General features: G+C 43.0%; 1 protein-coding gene across 3 annotated transcripts in view; it reads right to left on the reverse strand.

Moving 5' to 3' along the window:
* fam135b (family with sequence similarity 135 member B) overlaps positions 1-26,434 on the reverse strand; it is a 401,595-nt gene that overhangs the window by 281,893 nt on the left and 93,268 nt on the right. The window contains exon 2 of one of the 3 annotated variants that reach the window (XM_080194585.1): positions 3,488-3,628. The exons of the other annotated variants lie outside the window; for them this stretch is intronic. The gene's annotated coding sequence lies outside the window, so the exon portion shown is untranslated. The remainder of the gene's footprint in view (positions 1-3,487; positions 3,629-26,434) is intronic. 3 annotated transcript variants of the gene reach the window in all.

The raw sequence follows: 26,434 nt of genomic DNA on the forward strand, positions 1-26,434 counted from the left end.
AGACCAGCAAGGGGCATGCATGCGGCAGGTTGTAGTGGGCTGCTCTTGGATGTTGCTTCGGGAGTTGCCTATTGCTTCATGTCGTTAGTGTGCTTAAACTGGACCATCTCGAGGGCAACATGACAGCTCAGAGACTATCTCTGTTGCTGTGCGGACACATGGATTTGGGCCTGTGTCTGTGGGAGTTTGCGCGTTCTCCCCGTGGTTGCGTGGGTTTCCTCCGGGTGCTCCGGTTTCCTCCCACATCCCAAAGATGCGCTTTTAGGCTGATTGATTGGGTAACAAATTGTCCCTATATTGGACCTCCCTGATCCTCGCACATTAGGCGTAGACTAAAATCATGAATAGGTCACTGAGACAATGGGACGGCGGCGCGGGCTCGTTGGGCCGAAGGGCCTGTTTCCCGTGCTGTGTTGTTCTTTGTATCTTTGGAATAGCTCTGAGACAGTTAGGTCTACATATGGACAAGGAGAAGTCAAATTATAGGGGATGAATGTACGAGAGATATTAAATAAATATTCTGTTTTTGTTTGGAAACAAAGGACAATGGAATTGAGAACAATGGTGCACTTGAGGAGGATGTGGAATAATGCCAGAAACAACAATAAAAAATAAATTGGATCTGAAAAATAAAAGGCAACCTTAAGGTAGACAAATCACTGGAGCATTACTGAACGCTTCCTCTGCTATTGAAAGAAATCAGTGAGGGGATTGTAGTGATGCAGGCCACAAATTCTTGATCTTTGTGAAATATGAAAATCATGCCACTGCAATGGCAAGTAGCCAGGATAATTTCATTACTCTGGACTGAGAAACGCACACATTTATAACAGTATGTTTGGTTGTATATCAATTGTAGACAAACTCACAAGGCCGGATTTTCACAACAGAGGTGGGCAGCTCATCTCCAGAAGACCTACCTCAATGTTAAGTGATCTTTTACATGCTAATTTTATTCTGGGAGTACAGCAGGTTAGGGTTGTGCCTAGCAGCTAACTTCTAATCCTTACCACTCAACTCTTCAATGCCCACCCACCCCTACCCCTGACAAACTCTTCATAGTTCTTCCATGCCAACTCATGCCCTCCACCCACCCACATGCCCCTCATAGCCCATGACCTTTCCCTGCAAACCCATATCCCTCATATATCCCCATACTTGCTTGTATCCCAAGGCCAAATATACTATCTCATGTCCCTATCCACCAACCAAAGCCCCCTCCATTGACACTTTAGTGTAATCAGTATGCAGTGACAATCCCACTGGAGCAATCCAGTCTAATGCACGATGACATGAGTTCAAATCCCACCACAGCAGCTGATGGAATTTAAATCCAAGGAATAGTCTGGAATTGGGAGCTAGTCTGGTGACAATGGAAGCATTGTCGATTGCAGCAAGAACCCATCTAGTTCATGAATGTCCTTTAAGGAAGGAAATCTGCAATCCTTACTTTGGCTGGGTTACAAGTGAGCCCAGATCCACAATGTAGTTGACTCTGAGCTGACCCTTGAAATGGCCAAGCAAACCATAAAATTCAAGAGCAATTATGGATGGACAAAAAATGCTGGCCTTGCCCATGATGCTTATATCCCACGAAAGAATAAAAATAACTTCACCTATGGCTAGACCTCAGGATCTATATGGAGAGGGAAAAAAAACCTAAAACTAATACAGCTCTCATTCATTCACAACTATTGAGTAGCCTATTTAAATTTCAATAAAGTTGTGAACTCACAGTCCGCTGGTGAGAAAGTTGTAGCTTTTGAAACTCAACCAAACATTCATAATTACATAAGAATGGCCTTTGGAAAAGGTAAACAAAGATCTCTTTTGAAACAATATGAACAGATGGCTCTTTTTTCCTTCCCGACACCAGCTGGCCTGTCAAAGTCCAAAAGATTTTTTAAACTCTCACTGAGACCTTCAGCTTGTTTTCACCAAGTGTTGGATTCTGATTATTACACTTAAGTGGACCTTATCCTCCCATCAGGAGCATTTACATCTACTTCATCACCTTGGTGACTTCAAAATTATGGGTTAAGGATCTTGAACCATCTAAATGGCCTTGAATCTCTGTTCTTGAAGCATAAACCAAAGCAACATTAGAACTGCAGGTGCATTGCCACCCGAAGGCTAAATATAGCAATCCCACATCCTTGTGGTTTATATGCATTACAAAAAAAAGCTTGCAATTATATGGTGAACAATGCAAAGAAAATCACAAAGCCCTTCGTGTAATTAGTTTGTTCTGAACTCCAAGAATATTACGCAAACAGGAATGACCTGTTATTCTACTCCTTATGGTTTTGCACAAGGATGGAATGTTGACAGTGTCTTTGAATAGTTCCAGAGGAACTTTAATTTCCAGCTAAACAAGAATATTGGTTCAAGGATGGTGTGGTTTGAAACATTCTCCCACAAATGACAGCTATTGCTGGGGCCAATTGTTAATTTCAAATCTAGGATTGGAAGCTTTGCGTTAACCATGGTATTACAGTATACACAGTTAGATCACAGAACATCCATGATCTCAGTGGATAATGTTGAAGGGACTAAATGTTCCTGTATCACTTTTGAAGGATGGCATCTCCGACATTTCACTGAACTGTCCCTTCAAGTCCGTTCTTGCAAAGTGATGGGAGCATCAGCGGTGGGGTCATACAATGTAACACCAAGCCACACTGGCAAGATCGGAATTTTGATGCTTGGGTTTGTGTTGCATAGGCAGATCTCAGCCTGGCTTGTGGCTGAGGCAATAAAATGAATTACAGCAAGTCGATGAAGGTTGGGGTGGTGGTGATGTGAGGTAACAGAATTAGGGGAGTAGCATTTCCTGCTCCTAGTAATCGTACTACGGCATCTTCTAGAAGCTTCCATTTGTGAATCCCAAATAAGGATAATATTACTTAACTAACACACTCAAGTAATCAGGATGTCTTTAGTCCAGCCTTAGTCTAGAGCTTCTTTCAAAGATTGGAGGACCACTAATATGCAACTTAATGTGTCACTGCCTTCAGAACCGGTTGTAAATTAGAAAGGAAAAGCACCTTAAAAGTTCAAAAGTATGCTGGGTGCCAATCATCAGTACATTCTGCACACATGAGTATTTGAACAGGAATATAACTGAAAACATTTCAAATTCACAAAAAGAACAAAAGATACAGTGACACAGTGGTTAGCACTGCTGCCTCACAATGCCAGGGACCTGGGTTCAATTCTGGCCTTGAGTGACTGTGTGGAGCTTGCAAATTCTCCCAGTGTCTCTACAGAATTCCTCCCACAGTCCAAAGATGTGCAACCAAACGAGCAGATACTGGAAAGATGCGCAAGTTAGGTTGATTGGCCATGGTAAACATGCAGGTTTACGGGGATAGGGTGGGGTAGTAGGCCTAGGTAGACTCCTCCTTCAGCGAGTCAGTGCAGACTCAGTGAGGCAAATAGCCTCCTTCTGTACTATACGGATTCTATGGATTAAAATCTTACTTACCTATCAGTAAGCCTCAGTGAGCGTCAGGGACAGAAACTGGTGAGAATCATAATGTATAAGTGCACTATCCTTTAGAAGGAGTTAGCCATCTTCTGTTTAAATCCTGATGCAGTCCTCCTGATGTAGAGCCTCCAGCTCCAACTGCAGCGTGAATGTCAAAGGAAAATTGTATGTCACTGAGTTGGCACTTTACTGTTGTACCTGTTCACTTATCAGTGAGTTATAATCATTCTCTCAGATTGTTAAATCTACCTTACATTTAATTTATTCTGTTCAGACATGCACTCCTTATTTTGGCACCACCATTCTGACAGCCTCCGAGGTGAACAATTATTAAGCCAACAAGCTCCAGGTAACACTAGCCCCCAGTCAAACCTGCAGCTCCACAACCTGACCACCAGATGGATCTTCGGAAGCTGCAGTTTGCAGAACTGAAAGCACCACTATTGAGGACACAACCAACATTCTGACTTTCCTCTGGGACAGCGGTAAGCATGAAAGAAAAACGATTCAGACACACATTTAGAAAGCACCTTTTGTGATCTCAGGATGTCGAAATATGTTTTACAGCCAATTAAGTAATTGTGAAATGCACTGACTGAACTCAGGAAAAGCAGCCGACAATCTGTGTAAACTTCCGCAAACAGCAATATAACAATGACCAGATAACGTTTTTTCCTGTAATGTTGATTGAGGTGTAAATATTAGCCAGGATACCATGGGCAACTCATAGAATCATAGAATTCCTACATGGCAGGAGAGGCCATTTGGCCCATCAAGTCTGCAGTGATTCCCTAATGTGAAGATGCCAGCGTTGAACTGGGATAAGCACAGTAAGAAGTCTCACAACACCAGGTTAAAGTCCAATGGGTTTATTTGGCAGCACAAGCCACAAACTTTTGGAGCACTGCCCCTTCATCACGCGGGTGGGAGTTCTGTTCACAAACAGGGCATATAAAGACGCAAACTCAATTTACAAAATATTGATAGGAATGCAACTCGCATTCCAAATAAATCTGTTGGACTTCAACCTAGTGTTGTAAGACTTCCTATTGATTCTCTGAGACAGAGCATCTCACCAGGCTCTCTCTCCCACCCTCTCTCCATAACCCACACATTTCTCATGGCTAATCCATCACAGGCCTCTGTCCACTGCTCTTGTTTGAAACAGTACCCCATGGGAGCTATTTAATAACCTGGGCAAGCAGATGGAGCTTGCTTTAACATCTCATCTGAAAGATGGCAAACCTGCAACAGTGCAGTGTTTCTTCTTCACTGTACTGGAGCATCAGTGTGATTTTTTCTTTGTGCTCAAGCCCTGGACTGGGACTCGAACTAAACATCTCGGCCTGGGTCTTGGCCGTGACTTGAGAACCTCTTCATCGTGGGGAAAATGGCAGATGAACCTGGAAAGCTGAAGTCCCACCCTTGGAAATGGCACTTCCTTGTTTCACAGGGGTGGAAATGGAGCTGGGCTGGTGTTCGGGCATGCACAGAAGGCAGCCAAGCGTTCAAACCTTCAGCTGCCTGCACTGAAGTGGAATATTATTAGCCTATGGGTTGATGCATCTGACAGAGCAATTTGGCTTCATTCGAAAGGGAGCGGTTTTAACAGTGTGTCATTCCCTCAGCAATTGCACACAAGTCTCAGCCTCAATCTTGCCCTCAAGTCTCTCGAGTGGAACAGACACGCAATCCCCTGACTCTGAGCAAGAGGGTTACCGCTGAGCAAATGGCCGACAACAAAATAATTTGATCAAAAATTGCATGAGTTTGAGATCTCATCCTGCCTGTTACGTCTCTCAAACGTGTTTTTCTTTGTTGCCCTCCCAAGTACTCCTACAGCTTCTAAAGGCCAACAAAAATGGTTTGTTGTGCTCTGAATGTTTCCAAGGCGTGCTCAGTGCTGGCTGTCTCTCAAAGTTTCCTTCTGAAGATGCAGAGGGCTAAATTGCACAGCTCCCTAAAAGTCTGTGGTAAGATGCTCCATAATGGACTAATGAGTAACAACAGAGAATATGGAGTCAGAGGGCAGGAGGCAGAATGGACTACCAGCCGGTTTCAAGGCAGAAGGCAGAGTGTGACAATAAAAGACAGTTATTCGGAGTGGCAGAAAGTGAGAAGTGACCTCCGATAAGTAGCAACGCTGGGACCATTATTCACAATTGACTTTAAGATTTGGCCTTTGAAACCAGAAACACAATTTCTAATTTTGGGATCACAACAAATTGGTGAGGGTGGGATAGTCAAAACTGAGGAGGACTGCAACCAATTACAGGAGATTATTAATAAACTTACAGTCCGTATCTTGAAAGTTAGGAATATGATATCTTTACTGGGCAAGTAATTGGCAAGTGGAGCTCAACACTGATAAATATGAGAGAGTGCACTTTGGTTGGATAAATTGAGAAACCATTTGACAGGTTAGAGAGGAGACTGTGTTCTCCCCTCCCACACAGTCTAAGCCTACACTCTTCTTCATTCAGATCCTGAGAACTGGAATCTGTCTGGGCAGTGGGGAACGACCAAGATGGCAGTGTTGATGAAAACACACCATCACCTGATTCCACACTCTCAGCCTCCAGTTTGGATACTCACATTGCATGCACCTTACAGGATATAATTCAGACATATTAGCAAATTCTGAGGATACAAGTACAATGCAATCGGGTAGAAGCAAGGATAGTGCAAGTGCCAGCTTGCAGGAGGGTGAGGGTATACATGAGTTCTGCTGCTGAGGATTCCGACCAGGATTTCAATGTGCCAGGCTACAATGAGTGGTAGTGGATACACATACCAAACTGCGTGATGCACTGAAATGCCTGCCATCAATATTAAGCAGCATGGAGGAATCCAGCACCAAGTGTTACAGAGGTTTTCCAAAGCTTGAAGCCTATCCTTTCCAACATGGAACTGGTGACAACTCCAACAATACATCTGTGGGTCCAACCATGACAAAGTATCTGATAGGCAAAGTCTCAGATTTCACTGCAGAACAAGCCCATCCTGTGTGTTACAGTGGAAGCTCACACTGCTCTTATGCAACCTCAGCTTGCAGCTATGCAAATGGAGAATGCAGTCACGGCGGCCGTGGATGACAAGTGTGCGATGGGGCTTCCAGTCTGTCACTGCAGTCCAGCCTTTCATGATGCTTGCTACAGCATTGCCCCAGGACAGCGCCTTGGCTCCAGAGGCCACAAATTTCCTCAGGAAGGCATCTTTCATGATTCCACCCTTGCCACTCTACCAGCGTCCTTACTGCCACCAGCTAACTAGCCCAGACCGCTGACACCCACAAAAAAAGACAGAACTGTCTGAAGTCTGGTCATCCAGGATCAGAGCTATTCTAGGTTTTTGATTTGATTTGATTTATTATTTGTCAAATATATTAACATACAGTGAAAGTGTTGTTTCTTGCACGTTATACAGACAAAGCATGCCATTCAGAGAGAAGGAAACAAGAGTGCAGAACGTAGTGTGACAGGCAAAGCTAGGGTGCAGAGAAAATCAACTTAATGCAAGATAGGTTCATTCATAAGTTTGACAGCAGCAGGGAAAAAGCTGTTCTTGAGTCTATTGGTATGTGACCTCAGGCTTTTGTATCTTTTTCCCAATGGAAGAAGGCGGAAGAGAGAATGTCTGGGTTGCGTGGGGTCCTTAATTATGCTGGCTGCTTTGCCGAGGTAGTGGGAAGTGTAGGCCGAGTCAATGGATGGGAGGCTGGTTTGTGTGATGGATTGGGTTACACTCGCGATCTTTTGTAGTTCCTTGTGGTCTTGGGCAGAGCAGGAACCATACCAAGCTGTGATACAACCAGAAAGAATGCTTTCTATGGTGCATCTGACCACCTCCACTGGAGTCAGTAGCTTTCAAACAGCCATTCTGCTGCTCAGGGATGGAAAGCAAAGAGCACTGGGGATAAATTGTATTTCAGACTGGAGGAAGTACACACTGATGCTCATCTGTTACGGCCACAGCCTTTTTGAAATTAATAATATCGATTTGGGTGGGCAGGGAATTTCGTAATCATAGAATTGCTATGGCGTTGATGGAGGCCATTCAGCCCATGATGTGTGCCGCTGCTCTCCAAATAAGCACTATAAGCCATTCCCCTGCCATTTTCCCATACCCCATGAATATTGTTACAATTCAAAAACAAGAATGCCATGTCAACAGTTGATATAAAAAAACAGTTCGGCCTCAGCTGGAGCATTGTTTTCAATTTAAAGAAGGATGTCAAAGCCTTGGATTTGGTGCAGAAGAGACTTACTAGAATGGCACCAGATATGTTGGACTTCAGTAAAGTGCAGAGGCTGAAGGAGCTAAGGTCCAAAGGTGTGCGAGTTAGGTGGACTGGTGTGCCAAATTGCCCCTTAGTGGCAGGGGGACCAGGTAGGATAAATGCATGGCATTGTGGGGATAGGGCCGGAATGGGATTGGGGTCGGTGCAGACTTGATGGGCTAAATGGTGTCCTTCTGCACTGTTGGGGTTTTAGTGATTCAATGCTCACCTCAGAACAGAGAAGGTTAAGGGGAGATTAAACAAAGCTATTCAAAATCAATGAAAATGTTGGAATCATTGAAGTCACTAGAAACAGTTCCTTCGTGCTTACCACATCAAAACATTTTATCAGGATCAGTAACCAGTGGGCAAGGATATCACAAAAGCAAGACACTGCTGATGCAAAAAATTGGAAATGAAAACAGAAAATACTTAGCAGGTCTGGCAGCATCTGTTGAGGGAATAATAGGATTAACATTTCAGGTCTGCGGCTTTTCACCAGTAGTCATGATGTGGGTATGCCGGCGTTGGACTGGCGTAAACACAGTAAAAAGTCTGACAACACCAGGTTTTAGTCCAACCTATTTATTTGATAATATACTCGCAAGCTTTCGGGTTAGCCCCTTCGTCAGGTGAATTCGGGGCTAACCCGAAAGCTTGCGAGTATATTATCAAATAAATAGGTTGGACTAAAACCTGGTGTTGTCAGACTTTTTACTGCTTTTCACCAGAACAGATTTAAAGTACTTGGCAAAAGAATGAGAAACAACAAGAGTTGCTTATGCAGCGAACTGCTGTGATCCGGAGTGCTCTACCTGGCGGGGGTGGAAGCAGATTCAGTAACAACACTCAAAACAGAACTGGATAAATACCTAAGATGGAAAAAATCCACGGGGCAATGGAGAAAGAGTGGGGGAGTCGGATTAATTGGTTAGCTCTAACAAATAGCCAACATAGGCACAGCTAAATGGTCTCTTTCTGTCCCTGTATAATTTTATGATTACATTACCGACAAGTGGAGGGGGGAGGTGACTGACGGACCCTAACGAGCCCACATAAAGGTTACTTGGCAAGACCGCAGAAGATGCTGTGAGTGGGAAATCCATTAGTACTGAAGCTACCTTTATGACTGAGGATGGTTTCAGCTGAGCACTCATTCGTTCACTCAAGATATCAGCTAAGGAGCGCAATCATTTCATTTCATTGACCCCACGATTAGTAGCGTCATTTATAGATCTATTCATTGAGGTCACCAGGCAAAATTGATTCCATTAGTGCTGCCTCTGAGATTCTGATTCCCAGGGCACTGTTTGTTCTTTTCCAATACATCCAGTTATGCATCATCCCACAGCGGTCCTCACACTGTGGGCTCCAAAGTAACTCATAATTCAGCCGCACAAAAAGCATAGATTACAAGAGGGAAAAAGTAAGTAAAATAGAATAGAATGTTGATTTGGAGGGAGTACAAAGAAGGTTCACCAGGATGTTGTCTGGTCTCGAGTATGTTGACTGTGAGGAGAGAATCATAGAAACCCTACAGTGCAGAAAGAAACCATTCAGCTCATCGGGTCTGCACCAACCACAATCCCACCCAGGCCCTATCCCCATATCCCTACATATTTACCCACTAATCCCTCTAACCTACACATTCCAGGACACTAAGGGACAATTTAGCATGACCAATTAACCTAACCTGCATATCTTTGGACTATGGGAGGAAACCAGGGCACCCAGAGAAAACCCACAAACTCCACACAGACAGTGGCCCAAGCCAGGAATCAAACCCATGTCCCTGGAGCTCTGAAGCAGTAGTGCTAACCACTGTGCTACTGTGCCGCCCAGATACAGGGAGGTTGAATAAAGTAGGGTTGTTTTCACTGGAAAGATGGAGGTTGAGTAGAGACCTGATGGAGGTCTACAAAATTACGAGAGGCATGAACAGGGTGTGTAGTTAGAGGCTTCTTCCCAGAGTGACACATTGGTTAACACTGCCTCACAATGCTTAGCACTGCCTCACTGAGCCAGGGACCTGGGTTCAGTTACGGCCTCAGGTCACTGTCTGTGTGGAGCTTGCACGTTCTCCCTGTGTCTGCATGCGTTTCTTCCCACAGTTGAAAGACGTACAGATTAGGTTGATTGGCCATGCAAAATTGAGCCCTTAGTGTCAGAGGAATTAGCAGGGCAAATATGTGGAGTTAAGGGGGTAGGGCTTGAGTGGGATTGTTACTGGAGTAGACTCAATGGGCCAAATGACCTCCTCCTGCACTGTAAGAATTCTATGGATGTGTCTATTACAATGGGGCACAGGTTCAAGGTGAGAGGGAGAAAGTTTAATCGAGATGGGCAGAGGAAGTTTTTCGCGCAGAGAGTGGTGGGTGCCTGGAACGTGCAGCCAGGGGAGGTGGCAAAAGTGGCCACATTAGTAACATTTAAGAGGCATCTGGGTCTGTACATGAACAGGTAAGGAATAGAGGGATATGGATCGAATAAGGATGGAAGATTTTTTTTACTTTACTTAGGGCATCATGACCTGCATAGGCTTGGAGGGCCAAAGGGCCTGTTCCTGTGTTGTATTTTTATTTGTTCTTTGGGAGGTGAGGGGAAGAAAGTAAAATAGGATGGAATGTTTGGCTCTGTGGATTTCAGCATGCAAGTGTCAGTGTTTTATTTTCCCCCTGTGTGACCTGAAAAGTGGTTGTCATAATATTAGGATGTACAACACAGATCTGGTGCAGTGTTTAAAAGATCAACAATTATCAGCAGCACCCTCTGAGCACTACTACACTGTGTTCACAAATCACATCAATTGTGACAATCATTATCAACACAACAGGAAGATTCCTTTGTTGGAGAAATGTCAGATGCAAAATCTGGAATTTCGACCCCAAAATATTGTCGAGCTTATGTCAAGAGTACTAAGGGTTACAGAATAGAGGGAGGTAGCTGGAGTTAGGGTAAAGATTAGCCAGTATATAACTGAATGGTAGAACAGGCTGAGTGGGATCCATCCTGTGGTTGGGCAAATATCTACATGAAAGAAAAGATATAAATAAAGAAGGATATAGCAATATTATTGCAATAGTGTATTCATGGTCAGGTGGATAAGTTATCTTGCCCTCCACACTGAAGGTGTTTGTATAGTTGAGAGTTGCACACGGTTAGTTAACATAACAGTGCAATAGCATGATTGAACATGATAACAAAAGTCCTGAGAGGGCTGAACAGACTGGATGCAGAGATGTGCTTTTTTTCCACTGGGGATGAGAAGGTCTAGGACAAGAGGTCACAACCTCATGATACGAGTAGCATGGTGGCACCATGGATGGCATAATGGCACAGTGATTAGCGCTGCTGCTTCACAACACCAGGAACTTGGGTTCAATTCCGGCTTTGGGTGAACTGTCTGTGTGGAGTTTGCACATTTTCCCCATGTCTGCATGGGTTTCCTCCGAGTGCCCTGTTTTCCTCCTACAGTCCAAAGATGTGCAAATTAGGTTGATTGGCCATGCTAAATTGCTCCTTAGTGTCAGGGGGATTAGGATGGTAAAAATATAAGGGTCGCGGGGATTGGACTTGGCTGGGATTGGTGGCAGTGCAGGCTCCTTCTGCACTATCATTGATTCTATGATATGCGGTAGGCCATTTAGTACTGAGATGAAGTGAAACCTCTTCACTGGACAGGTAGTGAACTTACGGAATTCTCGACCACAGGAGGCTGTGAAGGCCAAATGACTAACTAAGGCTACTTAAGAAGGAAATTAAGTTCCAGACTCCAAAGGTGTCAAGGGCTATGGGGAGAGTGGTGGAGTATGGTGTTGAGATAGAGGAACAGTTATGATCACGTTGAATGGTCGGCGGGGCAGACTCTAAAGGACAAATGACCTAATCCTGCTCCCATTTCCAATATTTCTATGTTCCTACCACAATAAAAGAGGCAAGGTTTGTGGATTGAATCATCAGACAAGTAGGCTTACACTAACGTTGCAATGAAGTTACTGTGAGAATGCCCTGGTCGCCATTGTTCAGGTACATGAAGGGCAAATTTAGCATGGCCAATGCACCTAACCAGCATGTCTTTTGGACTGTGGGAGGAAACCGGAGCATCCCGAGGAATGCCACGCAGAGAACACGCAGACTCTGCACAGATACTGACCCAAGTCTCCTTTTGGCATACACACGCTATATTCTTTAAGGCTTAATTCACTCAATGTTGGTAAATATTAGCTCAAGTGAATTTACACCAGCCCAACAAATTGTAGACGAAACTCCTCCACTAGTTCATCAACGTTCTTGATCATCCTTTCCTTAGTTCATGAGTAGCGTGATTTGCGCAAATTCTGTATTTCATTCCTCTACTTCAATTTTGACTTCTATTCCATTATTCCAGATAACATAATGCTGGGAAAATCCAATTTTCTGTGGCAACTTCATTGACACTCCCCAGATTTAACATTAAAACATAAATTTAAAAAAAAATTAAACTTAGTGTTACAAGTAGGTTTACATTCACACTACAATGAAGTTACTGTGAAAATCCCCTTGTCACCACACTCCTGCGCCTGTTCCGGTACACTGAGGGAGAATTTAACAAGGTCAATGCACTTAAACCAGCACATCTTTTGGACTATGGGAGGAAATCAAAGAACCCAGAGGAAACCCATGCAGACACGGAGGACGTGCAAACTCCACACAGTGATCCAAAGCCAGAATTGAATCCGGGTCCCTGGTGCTGTGAGGCAGCAATGCTAACCATTGTGCCAACTTGCCACCCCTTGATAAAGAATTGTTTAGAGTTATGCATAAAGGGACATGACAACAGCGATTATAGACTTGGCTGAAGAAATCATTGGAAATGGCCAGATTATGGATTGGGCAGGTAGTAAAAGAATACGGTCTCTATTAAAGCAGCAGCATGATCAAAAAAGTGTGAACAGTGGTTCTGAAATCCAATCAGTACATTGGATGAGTGAGAAAGGTTTAGTGGTCTTTCCTTAATCATACCTTCTTACACACTTAATCACTATTCTGAGCCTTAAGATAGAAAAAAGCTGCAATTTCACCACCATTATAAGTCAACAAGAATTATATTACAATAGCAGAAACAACTACATTCATCAGAAAAGCAATGCTCAAAGGCAATTTGGCAGCACTGGATAGATAATTCACTACTATTTTGACGTACTTTGTCAATAATCATTTAATAGAAAATACATGAAAATAATGTTTCTCTAATGATGCATTGAAGTACAGCTTGAAATTCTGATCGCCTCCCAACCAGAACACTCTCATCACCTTTTTCTTCCTGTTACGGTCCTAGCTGATATTATTATTGGACAAGTCAATCCAAGGATTGAACCTGGTTCGTTAGGCCCCAATCTTTAATTTTCAAGTTTAGAGTTGAGGACGAACAGAGTCACAGACCCGCCAGTGAACTTTAACAAAAGAATAAAATTAAACAAGAAAAGAAAGAATAAAATTTAACAAGTTAAACAAGAAAATATTAATTATTATACACCACTTCAGCTAAACCTTTGGATAACACTAGTTAGAAGTTATATCTTATAACCTAATCTTCTCAGTAGGTACACTGTCCATGTAAACCAATAGACAAAATGTGGTCAGAACCCTACATTCCAAAACTAAATGATAGATGCCACCCCATAGCAACTTCGGTCAGCTTCTAATCAATTCCCCTGCAGACACGTGTCATACTGTAAGCCAACTGATCAAAGAACCCAGAGGAAACCCATGCAGACACGGAGAATGTGCAAACTCTGCACAGTGATCCAAAGCCAGAATTGAACCCAGGTCCCTGGTGCTGTGAGGCAGCAATGCTAACCATTGTGCCACCTTGCCATCCCTTAATAAAGAATTGTTTAGAATTATGCATAAAGGGACATGACAACAGTGATTATAGACTTGGCTGAAGAAATCATTGGAAATGGACAGATTATGGATTGGACAGGGAGTAAAAGAATACGGTCTCTGCTCGTCTATATGAGGGAACTCTGTCGTCTATATGAGGGCTTCAAAACTCCACTCTCAAAAGAACACACCTTGGAATCCTCTCCATAATGATGGTTTCTTTCAGATGTTCCCACCAAGGATCTATATCCAGGATTTCAACTTTTCCTTTCAGTATTCCTCTGTCCTGTATCATCATGTGCATTAAAGCTTCCATGCAATCTCTCAGGCACCCAGCCAGGCCAACAGATCGTCTCATGTATTTGGCTTCTTGGAAGTCGACATCCATCAGCTGCATCTTGCAGTCCAGTCTTTAACTGGGAACTTCTCTTGGTTCCGGACTTTAACTTCATTTGCCTCTTTCCCATTCACTGATTTCTATGACTTTCTGTTCTTTAGATTGGGACTGGCTTTCTTTCCCTGTGCATTGTTCTGCCCATGCGCACAGTGCCTGTAGAATGTGCCTTGCCTCCGAGTGACTTGGTTCCAACTAAAACGCAAGTACTTCTACTTTGCTGGGTGGGCCTCTTATTCCTAATTAACAGCTTTTCTTTTAAATCCTGTGTTTGTTTTAAGGGCCACAAAACCTTATTACAATGCAGGCAAATTTTAAAGTGAAACTAACACTACAGTTGGCAGACACCTAATTCAAGAAGGCTTGTAAGAAGCCAGATATATGAAGTGATCAAACATTAATGACACCTTAATGTAACACTGTAAAACAACCTTTTGTTGGCATGGTTGGATGCCCGACAGATTGCATGAAAGCTTTACAACATGTGATGATCCAGGACAGAGGAATACCAAAAGGAGAAGTTGAAATCATGGATATGGGTCCTTGGTGGGAGCATCTGAGGAAAATCATTGTTTGGGAGAAGATTCCAATGTATGTTCTTTTGAGAGTGGAGTTTGGAAACCTTCTTAAGTTTTAATCCTTTCTTGGCACACAAATTAAACATGCTTAAAGTTCTATCTTAATTCTCACACCCACAAAAATAAATATTAAATTACCTCTATTTCCTAACAATTCAAAGTGGCGATCAGCTGCAAAACAGTGCTGGTTAACCTCCTTTATCAGAAATTAAGGTCTGGATGTTGATTAGGGAGTGTGTGTGTGAACCCTTGTTTTTCCACATGCTGATGTGCCTCCATCCTGCCTTTGTTTAACAAAGAAGTGGGTGGACTTAAGTTGAGATTTCAAAAATGTTAACAACTTACCTGACATTAACTACTCTTTTTTTTTGTGGGGATGGGTATTGAAGGGTAGGGGTAGAGAGGGACGGGAGGGTTAAATTATCCCTGCAAGTCTGGTTCAGTTGGTAGCATTGGTTTCTCAAGAATCAAGAAGATTGAGGGTTCAAACCCCATTCCAGCACTTGAGGGCAAAAAGAAGGTTGACACATTAGTCTAATACTGGGGGAACACCACATCATTTGAAATGGCACCATTCAAGTAAGATATTAATCTGGAGCCCCACCTCTCTGTTCAGCTGGATGTAATGAAAGCCTATTTTTGAAGTTTTTTTAAGTTTATTTATTATTGTAACAACTAGACTTACATTAATACTGCAATGAAATTACTGTGAAAATTCACTAATTACCACACTCTGGCACCCTGTTCCAATATACTGAGGAAAAATTTGGCAAGGCCAATGCACATAAACAGCACGCCTCTCTGACTATGGGAGGAAACTAAAGCACCCAGAGAAAACTCATGAAGACACGCAGACTGCACAGTGACCCAAGCTGGGAATCGAACTTGGGTCCCTGGCACTGTGAGGCAGCAGTGCCACCATGTTATTTGATGAAGAAAGGCCTGAACTATAACGCCTTCCTCCTCCAAAAGCAAATTAATTCCTTGTTCATCTCATTTTCTATTTGTGGGATCTTGGTGAGTGAAAATGGGTATGTTTGCCTACATAACACTGACGACACTTCAGGTAAAAATTGGGCAGGGGTACCAATTGCAAATGTATTCATTACCAAAAGTAAAAGTCATTTGGAAAGTAAGAATTTGAGATATGTGTTTGGGCCTGATAACTGACCTGATCTAATTACAATTTTTAGATATCACAAAGGCAACTAAAAGAACTGATCTCGAGTAAATTACTCACCATGGTGAAACTTCAAAGACAAGAGGATAAGTTAAAACTTAATGGAAGAGTGAAACAGGAGTCAAGTATAGCTGTTTCACAGAAATGGTAATAAGAGTTGTGGACAGTCACTAAAATAAACTATATAAATTGGGTCAGGGGGGAATTAGATATGTTTGTGGAGAATGAAGGAATTGACATTTTCAATGGGTGGGAGGTAAGAGTGATTGGCCTGTAAAAGAGGGGGCAGAGTGATTGCCTTTGCCTTCTGAAAAATCTTCCATTTACATGATGCCTTGGTGAAGTGTGCTATAGGAATGCTATTTTAGTCTAATCAGTGTCAAGAGACTTCAATATCACCATAGCAACTTTATTTGCTGTCGTTTATATCCACTGCTTCTGTCAAGGAATCTGCAGAAAATCCCAAAAGGTTGACCATGTCAAATCCTTTCAGCAAGAGTAAAAGAAAGACGACATAAACTTCAAACTCACCGCACCGGGTCAGTGACAATGAGATGGTAGATCAATGGGACGCATTACAGAGCAGCAGAACAGAATATGGTTCATGCAACCTGCGTTGGCGGTGTTATCATGGTGAGCTGTCAAGCAAAGCTGAACAGTGACAAAATGGAAAAGAAAGTTCAGACAGTAAATCACCCTGGGCTACTATCATTTATCTCACTGCAGTTTTTTTTTCAAGGGAGCTAATATCAGGGATCTTGAGTGCCCCCTGAATAATATTTTGGTCATGGAAGGAACAAAAGAGAATCAAGCAACCCCGTTTCTTCCACAGATTGTTACACAATGTATCTCCCACTACTCCCCTGAGGTAAAGTTGTATATTATACTCCACAATCTCCAGAAGTACTCAAGCAAAAATAGTCATCTGTCTTCACCATTGGTTCACCACACATATATATTCCTTCACTTCAAGGCTCCAAACCCCAATCCCAAGGACACAAAGGACCAAACACAACTTACTTCTGACATTTCTTTTATACTAATGCAGGAAAGCACACACTACAAATGTTTTCAAAACAATGTAAGAAAAATCCATGTCACCTGAGCTGGAAATGTGACTGTAATTCACAGTTAGGTATCCTATGTCCGCACCCCACGTCACGGATTGTGTAATTATTTATTTAAACACACCCTGGACATACTGCTTAAGTGGCCCATTACCTTTGGAGTGTATATATTTGGTATTTGTTTGCTGACTAATAAATTAGGTCGTGTGTGACTTGGCCCATTGACTGTTTAACCTACTGGTATCCACTTCTTCATTCCTTGAGACCAATACTGGCACCCTATCCTACTTTATAATTTCCTTGTTGCATCAGTGTTGCAATGTTTAAACCCCTCCCATTAGACCATGAGTGCAGAAGGAGGCCATTTGGCCCACTGAGCCAGCTCCACCTTTCACTGCGAACATGACTGATATGATAATCCTTAAATCCACCTTCCTGCCTTATCACCATATCCTCAATTTCCTAACTGACTAAAAATCTGTCCATCGCAGCCTTGAAGATATCTAATGATCCAGCTTCTTCAGCTCTTTGTGGTAAAGATTTCTACAGATTCACTGCCCTCAAGGAAAAAAATCCTCCTCATCTGTGTCTTAAATAGGTGACCCTTTATTGAAATTATGCCGTCTGGTCCTAGACTCTCCCACAAGTGGAAATAACCTCTCAGCATCTACCCTATCAAGCCCCCTGAGGATCATTATATGTCTCAATAAGGTCTCATCTCATTCTTCAAAACTCCAGTGAGTAGAGACCCAGCCTACTCAACCTCTCCTCAAAAGAATATCCCTCCATACTCGGAATAAACCCAGTGAATCTCCTCTGGACTGCCTCCAATGCGAGGACATCTTTCCTTAGATAAAGGGACCAAAACCATTCACAGTATTAGACTTATGAACAAATGTCACGTAGAAAGTCACAAAAGCTCGACAAATCGCCACAGCAGCAGATATCACCTGCTGCACCCCTTACTCCAGTTCAGATCCTTTCATTCCCACAAAAATAAGCAAAATGCTGCAGATGTTGGAAACTGAAACAAGGACAGAGGATGCTGGAAAAACTCAGCAGATCTGGCAGCATCTGTAATGAGAGAAAGCAGAGTTGACACTTTGGGGGCAATTTTAAGAACATAAGAACATAAGAAATAGGAGCAGGAGTAGGCCATCCAGCCCTTCGAGCCTGCCCCGCCATTCAATAAGATCATGGCTGATCTGTCGCTGCTCAGTTCCACTTTCCCGCCCTCTCCCCATAACCCTTAATCCCCTCTCCTATCAAAAACCCATCAACCCGCGTCTTAAAAATATTTAGCGAGGCAGCCTCCACCACTTCAACGGGCAGAGAATTCCAGAGATTCACCACCCTTTGAGTGAAGAAGTTCCTCCTCAACTCCGTTCTAAACCGCCCCCCTTTTATCTTGAGGCTGTGCCCCCTAGTCCTATTGTCTTTTTTGAGCGGGAAGAGTCTTTCCACCTCTATCCTATCCATCTCATTCATCATCTTATACGTCTCAATGAGATCTCCTCTCATTCTTCTAAACTCTAACGAGTAGAAGCCCAGTTTATTCAGCCTCTCCTCATAGCTCAACCCCCTCAACTCCGGTATCAGCCTAGTAAACCTCCTCTGCACTCCCTCCAAGGCCAAAATATCTTTGCGCAGGTGCGGTGCCCAAAAATGCACACAGTACTCCAGTTGCGGCCTCACCAATGCCCTATACAGCTGCAGCAAGACCTCCCTACTTTTATATTCAATCCCCCTCGCTACGAAGGCCAGCATCCCATTCGCCTTCCTGACCACCTGCTGCACCTGCAAGCTGGGTTTTTGCGACTCATGCACAAGGACCCCTAGGTCCCTCTGCACCGTCGCCTGCTGCAGTTTTTCGCCTCGTAAGTAATAGTCCTTCCTACCATTCTTCCTACCAAAGTGGACCACCTCACACTTGCCAACATTAAATTCCATTTGCCATTTCCTGGCCCATTCGCCCAGCCTATCTAGATCCTTCTGCAGACTCTCAACACCCTCCGCACAATTTGCCGTTCCCCCAATCTTGGTGTCATCAGCAAATTTCGACACTCTACACTCGGTTCCCTCCTCCAGATCATCTATATAAATGGTAAAAAACTGAGGCCCCAGCACCGACCCCTGGGGCACTCCACTAGTCACCATCCGCCAATCTGAATAGCACCCGTTGACCCCCACTCTCTGCCTCCTATTTGACAACCAATCCTCTATCCACGCTAACACCCTACCCCCAACTCCATGTCCCTCGACCTTCTGCAATAACCTCTTGTGAGGCACTTTGTCAAACGCCTTCTGAAAATCTAGAAAGACCACATCCACCGGCTCTCCTCTATCCATCGCCCTAGACACATCCTCATAGAACTCCAGTAAATTTGTCAGACACGACTTCCCTTTAATGAAACCGTGCTGCGTCTGCTCTATCAAGCAATTCCCTTCAAGATGCTTTGCAATTTCCTCCTTAATGACAGATTCTAACATTTTACCTACCACAGACGTTACCATTTTGATTCTAAGTGCTGATTCTGGGCATAATTCATATCCGATTTGGAAACCTGTTCTTCAGTGCCCCATGCGCACTTAGCCTGAAAAAAAAATTGTGAATCTAAATTGCACTATGCGCCCGAAACACTGCTGTTCTGATCGGAGCCTCCAACTGCGCATGCGCAGTTAAAGAAAAACTTGTGCAGGCGAGCAAGGTGCTGAGTTAAAATGACAAAGCAACAGGGTGGACCGAGTGGAGGTGTTCCACAAGACAGTACCCAGTCTGCATTTAGGTCAATGTTGGTGGTCAGTCTAATAGTGGTAATGTAGACAGAGAGGGCATGGAAGGGAAAGAAAGTCAAAGATGGGCCATGTGAAAGTGAGGAAGGGATGGAAAAGTGGAAGCAACATTAATAAATTCTCCAGGTCTGAAACAAACAGACAAAGAAACATACACAGAAGCTTTACATCCCATCCTAACTTATTCCACAATGACCAATGCCCAAAGCAGCCAAGAGCCACAGGAAGAAGCTGCTCCACAGTTCAATGAATATGACCTTGAGATCTTCCTCTACCAGATCGAGACGCATAAGTTTTAAAGTTTAAAGTTTTTTTTTAAGTTTATTTATTAGTGTCACAAGTAGGCTTACATTAACACTACAATGAAGTTACTGCCTATTCGCCACACTCCGGCACCTTTTCGGATACAATGAGAGAGAATTAGCATGGCCAATGCACCTAATCAGCATGTCTTTCAGGCTATGGGTGGAAATTGGAGCACACAAAGGAAACCCATGGAGACACAAGGAGAACATGCAGACTCCGCACAAGCAGTGACCCATGGCGAGAATCGAACCCACGTCTCTAGCACTGTGAGGCAGCAGTGCTAACTACTGTGCCGCCGTCTCGTCCTTCAGACCAGGCAGTCTCCCAGTTCCACCAAGTCAGCCTGGGTCAAGATCGTTGAGGTGGTCAGTGCCTCAGGACAGCAGCAGGGAGCCCGGATCCAGTATCTTCTGCAGCTCGGCAAGGTGAGTGAGTCGCTCCTCTAACTTTTGCAGCCTGCACTTGCAGCACACAGCAGGCTGGTCTCCTGTATACACCCTGCGTACAACGTTCTGCAGTGGAGCAGTGACAGAAATCCATTGCAAAGGGAAAACAACTTAGATTAAGTAAAATGAGAAAATTGGTGGACAGGCATCTGAGACAGTTTGGAGACATATCAAAGTAGCCTTGATGAGCCTACATTTCACCTTCGCCAGCGGAATCTTTCAACAGAAGAGGGCCCACATTTTCAGGGGAGTGACGGGGTGGGGGGTTGGGCTGTCAAACCTGTGGAGGAAAGGGCAATGAGCATTGCAAAAATGCCAGCAGCAGAACATGGTGTTACTGTGAAGGCTCCTCATAACTTCCTTTCTATTGCACTCTGTGCCTCTATTTATAAAGGCCAGCATCCCAAATGGCTTTTACCTCATTTTTCAACCTATCACCTTCAACTGTTTGTGCACATCTACCCCAGTCACCTCTTGCTCTCTCTCTTCCTGCATTCCTGTCAGTATTGTCCCCTTTATTAAATAGTGCCTCTACTTACTCTTCCAGGCAAAATATATGGCTCTCTACTTTGCTGGGTTAAATTTTATCTCTATCCATCTCCATCCTCTTGATATTTATCAATATCCTTTACACAGTTTGTTCAGCTTCCAGAATTTGTGTCATCTACAAATCTTGAAATTGTGTTCTATATGCCTGAGTTTGTTATTAATGCACATCAGGAAAAGCCACAGCAAGATGTTGTTCAGCAAATCTGAAACTAAAACACACTGGAAATACTCAGCAGGCCCAGCAGAGCAGAGAGAAGCCAGCTTTTCTTTCCCCTTCTCTGTTTTGGAAAGCCATATTCAATTTGCCTGCAATAACTTTGTTGAAGAGTTTCCCAATGAAAGATTAAGCCAGCTTTGCTCTTTAGAACAGGACACCGGAACCATAACAAATGAGATGGGAGTGCTCTTACCAGTCAAAATTGTGATGTATTTAAGGAGCTTTTTTTCATAAAACTGAATATCCCCATCGAGCTAATGCAGTGGTGGATAGGCAAGTATGTTATTTCAGGGCCAACAGGGATTCTGTACAATCAATATTTATGTGCAAATTGAGGTCTTGTTTTACATGCTGAAGATTCAAAGCCTGTCACAACACAGCAAAACTACTCAAGCACATAATCCAGGCAGACACTTCAGTGCAGTATCGGAGGAGCGCTGGGCTGTTGAAGATTCCACCTTCCTGATGAGAATGCCTAAAAACTCTTGGGTAAACTTACAGGATCACTTGGTGCTACAGGAAGGGCGGGCGAACTCTGGCCAATACACATCCCTCAACCAACATCATAGATTCATACTGCAATACAGCACGGAAACAGGCCCTTCGGCCCAACCGTTCCATGCTGACCACGGTGTCCTCACAGCAAGTCCCAATTGCCTGTGATTGGCCCACTGTCTCTAATCCTTTCCCATCCATGTACTTATCCAAATGCTTCTTAAATGTTGCTTTTGAGCCTGCCTCAACCAGCTTCTGTGGCAGCTCGTTCCGTATACACACCATCCTCTGTGTTAAGAAGTTGCCCCTCAGGTCCATTTTAAATCTTTCCACTCCCATCTTAAAGCTATGCCAGCTTGTTTTCAGTTCCCTACCCTGGGAAAAAGACTATGTGCGTTCATACTATCAATGGCCCTCATGATTTTATCAGATCACCCCTCATTCTCCTACACTCCAAGGAATGAAGCCCTAGCCTGGCTTACCGCTCCCTATAACTCAGACCCACTAGTCCTGGCAACATCCTCGTAAATCTTCTCTGCACTCTTTCCAGGTTATTGATGCCTTTCCTGTAACAGGATGACCAAGACCCAGGTGCAAATTCTCCAGCATCACTAAAACATATCAACTGGCCACTAGGACATCGCTGCGAGTGGGACATTGCTGTGCGCAAAGTGACGTTTCCGACTTTGGCTACACTTTGAAACTGCTTGATTAACTAAAAAGTTAGAATTAGAAAGACATTGAGATTATAAAAGTTTTTTTTGTTATACAAGATTTCTCCACTGGTTATAGGAAAGTCAGACCAGACAGATTGTTTTCCAACAGAAAATAACCATTGTCGTGCGATTTTGCTCTCTAATTATTCTGCAGGAGTAACCTGTACGTACATTAGTGATAAACTCTGGGAAAACAAGAGTAAATCTAAGATGTACACATAATGAAGAATAAGAGATTTCTCAGAGCTGCATCCAAGCTTTTCCAGATTGAATAATTGGTCATATTGTTTCACCAACCTATGAATTGTCCAGGATGATTTAAGAGGGCTATTTTTATCTCGTTTCATCTTGTGACATTATTTCAGGTCAGGGTCTGTGAAAGGAGTTTCGGTAATTAAATCTAATTCTTATCTGCATTGTCTTGCAACACTAATCTGCAGTCAGATAAAGTGAGCGGATTGGCAACATTTGAAGGTCATATTACCACAATGCCAGATTTATCACGCCAAGGTCCTGGAGGCAAGGGCAGCTATTCAAGAGAGAGGAGAGCCAACTTTTGCACTCACTCAGAAGGATAAGATCACACAAGATGCAGAATTTGTTGCTGAAGTTACATGCTTGACCACAACAAGATGAACTTTGTGTTTTTTTCCAAATATATTCAATAAACTATTTAAAGATGTTACTCTCTGAGTCATGTGTACATACAGCTTATCGAAACTAACCTTGCTGATATGAAGACAGTTTTGAACACTGATGCCTGAATTTTCACATCGAGTCAGCTTGCAGCAGTTAGTTTTGTCACACCCACCCAAGAAAAAAGTGTCCTGAATGGCCACGTTTTTATTTTTGGGGGGGTTGGCTGCAGGATGGATTTGGGCCTGCTGTCCCCAGACACAGACTGGAGGCATACACGGGGACTACCGAGCATCAAGGTAGACTATTTAGGAGGTGGGAGTTATCTAAGACTTAGAATCTATAGAATCCTTACAATGCAGAAGGAATTCAGTCCATCAAGTCTACACTGACAACAATCCCACCTAGACCCTATTCCCATAACTCCATATATTTACCCTGCTAATCCCCTTGATACTAAGGGGCAATTTAGCATGACAGATCCACCTAACCCGTACATTTTTGGACCATGGGAGGAAACCCATAGAGACACAGGGAGAATGTGCAAACTCCACACAGACTGTCACACAAGGTTGGAATTGAACCTGGATGCCTGGCACTATGCCAGGCACAGTGCTAACCAACCATGCTAACTTAATCCCATTTGTTTTCTTAAATATTAGGCCCACTAGCCTTCATCCCTCACACCTCAATACCTCCCCATGCCCATGCCAACTCATGCAATTCCATCTCTCCCACACACCCCATATTGCCCATACCCTCTGTGCCAACCTATGTCACCAACCAACTTCTATGATCCCTTATACCCACCATGCTAACCCATGCCTTCACACACCCGTATGGTCCATTACAGCCCCTATACCAACTTTGTGCTATATCATACCAATATAAGAACCCAACTGACAAACTCTTCCCTTACAAACCACCCCCCTCCCCGCCCCATGCTGAATCATCCAGTATTTAACATGGGCAGACCTTCGGATTCATGGTGAGATGGAATAAAATTAAAGTCCACCTATTACAAAGTTCTTATCCATGTAATATTGAAATATCGTCAAGTACCTAATCCCTTATCAAGACAAATGGACTTGAACTCAGACATTCAATCCTTTAATAAGCTCTTTGTACTGTTGATCAAATTGTGAACATGTCAACCAGCCTCCTGCTGATGTAATAGTTTGAACAATATAATAATTGTAGGTTTTGGAAAACAACCAAGTATTAATAATGCTCTAATGATAGCAATTTGGGTTATGTCAACACACATCCATTGAAACTGATATAGTTTTTTTTCAGTCACATGCTGGTTGCTTTCTCTTCAATTTATAAGAAGGCAGACCATTTAAAAAACTTGAGAGTCCGACATACTTGATCTGCCCTCCAGGCGTATTTACACCTGTACTAAAGATATGACCCCTGTTGCAGCAAAGCTCTGTCTGAACAAAGCATTGAGTTCAAATGGCCCTGCTGAGTTCAGGTTTCCCAAATGCAGAAATTACATGCCACCTCCTCTCCTCCCCCCACACTCACCGCACACCAGAAAAAAATTGTTTGTGCCAGATATGGGGAAGGACCTTTGAGATCTGGTGTCCATCCACCATTTTGGAAATGCCATGACTCCATGAAATCCAGGGTTGAAATACAGTCAGCTTTTATTAAGGAGAACCCATTAGATGTTGAATTTATATGCTAAAACTGAATTGCATAATAACCTCAGATTTTGAATGAGTCAGTTGCTAATATCAATGCAGGTACATTGTGTTCTTTTACTGTTTACCATCGAGATTCTGCTAATTGCATTATAAAGATTAATACAAAAATGTTAACTCATGGTTACACATTCTGACTCTGATGGCAAGGGATAAAATCATTATTAAGTAGCTTGTGGGTCTGCCAATTAGGGCTGCAAGTGCAAATAGTAATGTAGTTTGGGCCTGTTTATGGAAAATAGTTTGTGAAGTTAAATTCAAACATTTGATACTTATGGGGAGGCGGTGGCCTAGTGGCATTACTGATGGGCTATTAATCCAGAAACTCAGCTAATGTTCTGGGGGATCCAGGTTCGAATCACGCCACGGCAGATGGTGGAATTTGAATTCAATAAAAAAAAATTTGGAATTAGAATCTACTGATGACCATGAAACCATTGTTGATTGTTGGGAAAAACCCATTTGGTTCACTAATATCCTTTCGGGAAAGAAATCTGCCATCCTTACCTGGTCTGGCCTATGTGTGAGTCCAGATCCAACTACCCTTCAAGGGCAACTAGGGTTGGGCAATAAATGCTGGCCAACCAGCAATGCCCATGAATGAAAAAAAAACTTCCCAATGGATGGTTAGGTCTCAATGGTTCTTATGGTGAAGAGTTAATCATAACATGAAAGAGTTCAAGATTTGTCTTGTGCAAAGACGCTAGGATAAGCTTGCTTACAAGGTTTACTGATTGTTCCCAGTGTTCTTACAACCCTATTTCTCACCAACGTAAAGGACCATATAAATGTGGAGATATTTACATGAATATGAACATACAAATTAGGAACAGGGGTAGGCCATACAACTGCTCGAGCTTGCTCCATCATTCAATTAGATAATGGGTGATCTGATTCCAACCGCAACACCACATTCCTATGTACACCCGATAACCTTGCACCCCACTTATCATGAATTGATTGAGCTTTGTCTTAAAATGTTCAAAGACTTTGCTTCCACCACCTTTTCAAGAAGAGAGTTCCAAAGACTCACTGCCTTCTGAGTGAAAAAAATTCTCCTCATCTTTACCTGAAATAAGCGAGCCCCTATTTTTAAACATTGACTCCTAGTTCTGCATTCTCCAACAAGAGGAAACATCTTTTCTACATCCACTTTGTCAATGCCCTCAGGAACAAAAAGATTTCAATCAAGCTACTTTCTGAACTCCAATGAATACAAGCCCATTTTGTCTAACCTTTCTTCATAAGACAACACGCCCATTCCAGGTATTCATCTAGCAAACCTTTGCAGAACTGCATCTAATATATTGACGTGTTTCCTTAAATAAAGAGACCCTAACCTAACCCTATTGCTGTACATTGTATTCCAGATGTGGTCGCAACATTGCTCTGTATAACTGGAGGATAAACTCTCAACTTTTGTATTCAAATCACCTCACAGTCAACAATAACATTTTATTTCCTAATTACTTAATGTATCTACATATTTGCCATCTGTGATTCATGCACGAGGATACTTCTGTATCTCAGAGCTCTGCAATCTCTCACAATTTACAGAATATGCTTTTTTTTAAAATCTACCTGCCAAAACAGACAATTCCACTTTTTCCCACACTAAACTCCATTTTGAGATTTTTGCTCACTTAATTAATCAATAATGATCCCCTTGTTGCCTCCATATGCCCTCTTCACGACTTACCTTCCTATTTCTTTT

The sequence above is a fragment of the Carcharhinus amblyrhynchos genome, chromosome 8 (genome assembly GCF_965287045.1).
Source record: "Carcharhinus amblyrhynchos chromosome 8, sCarAmb.v2.hapA, whole genome shotgun sequence".
Taxonomy (NCBI): Eukaryota; Metazoa; Chordata; class Chondrichthyes; order Carcharhiniformes; family Carcharhinidae; genus Carcharhinus; species Carcharhinus amblyrhynchos.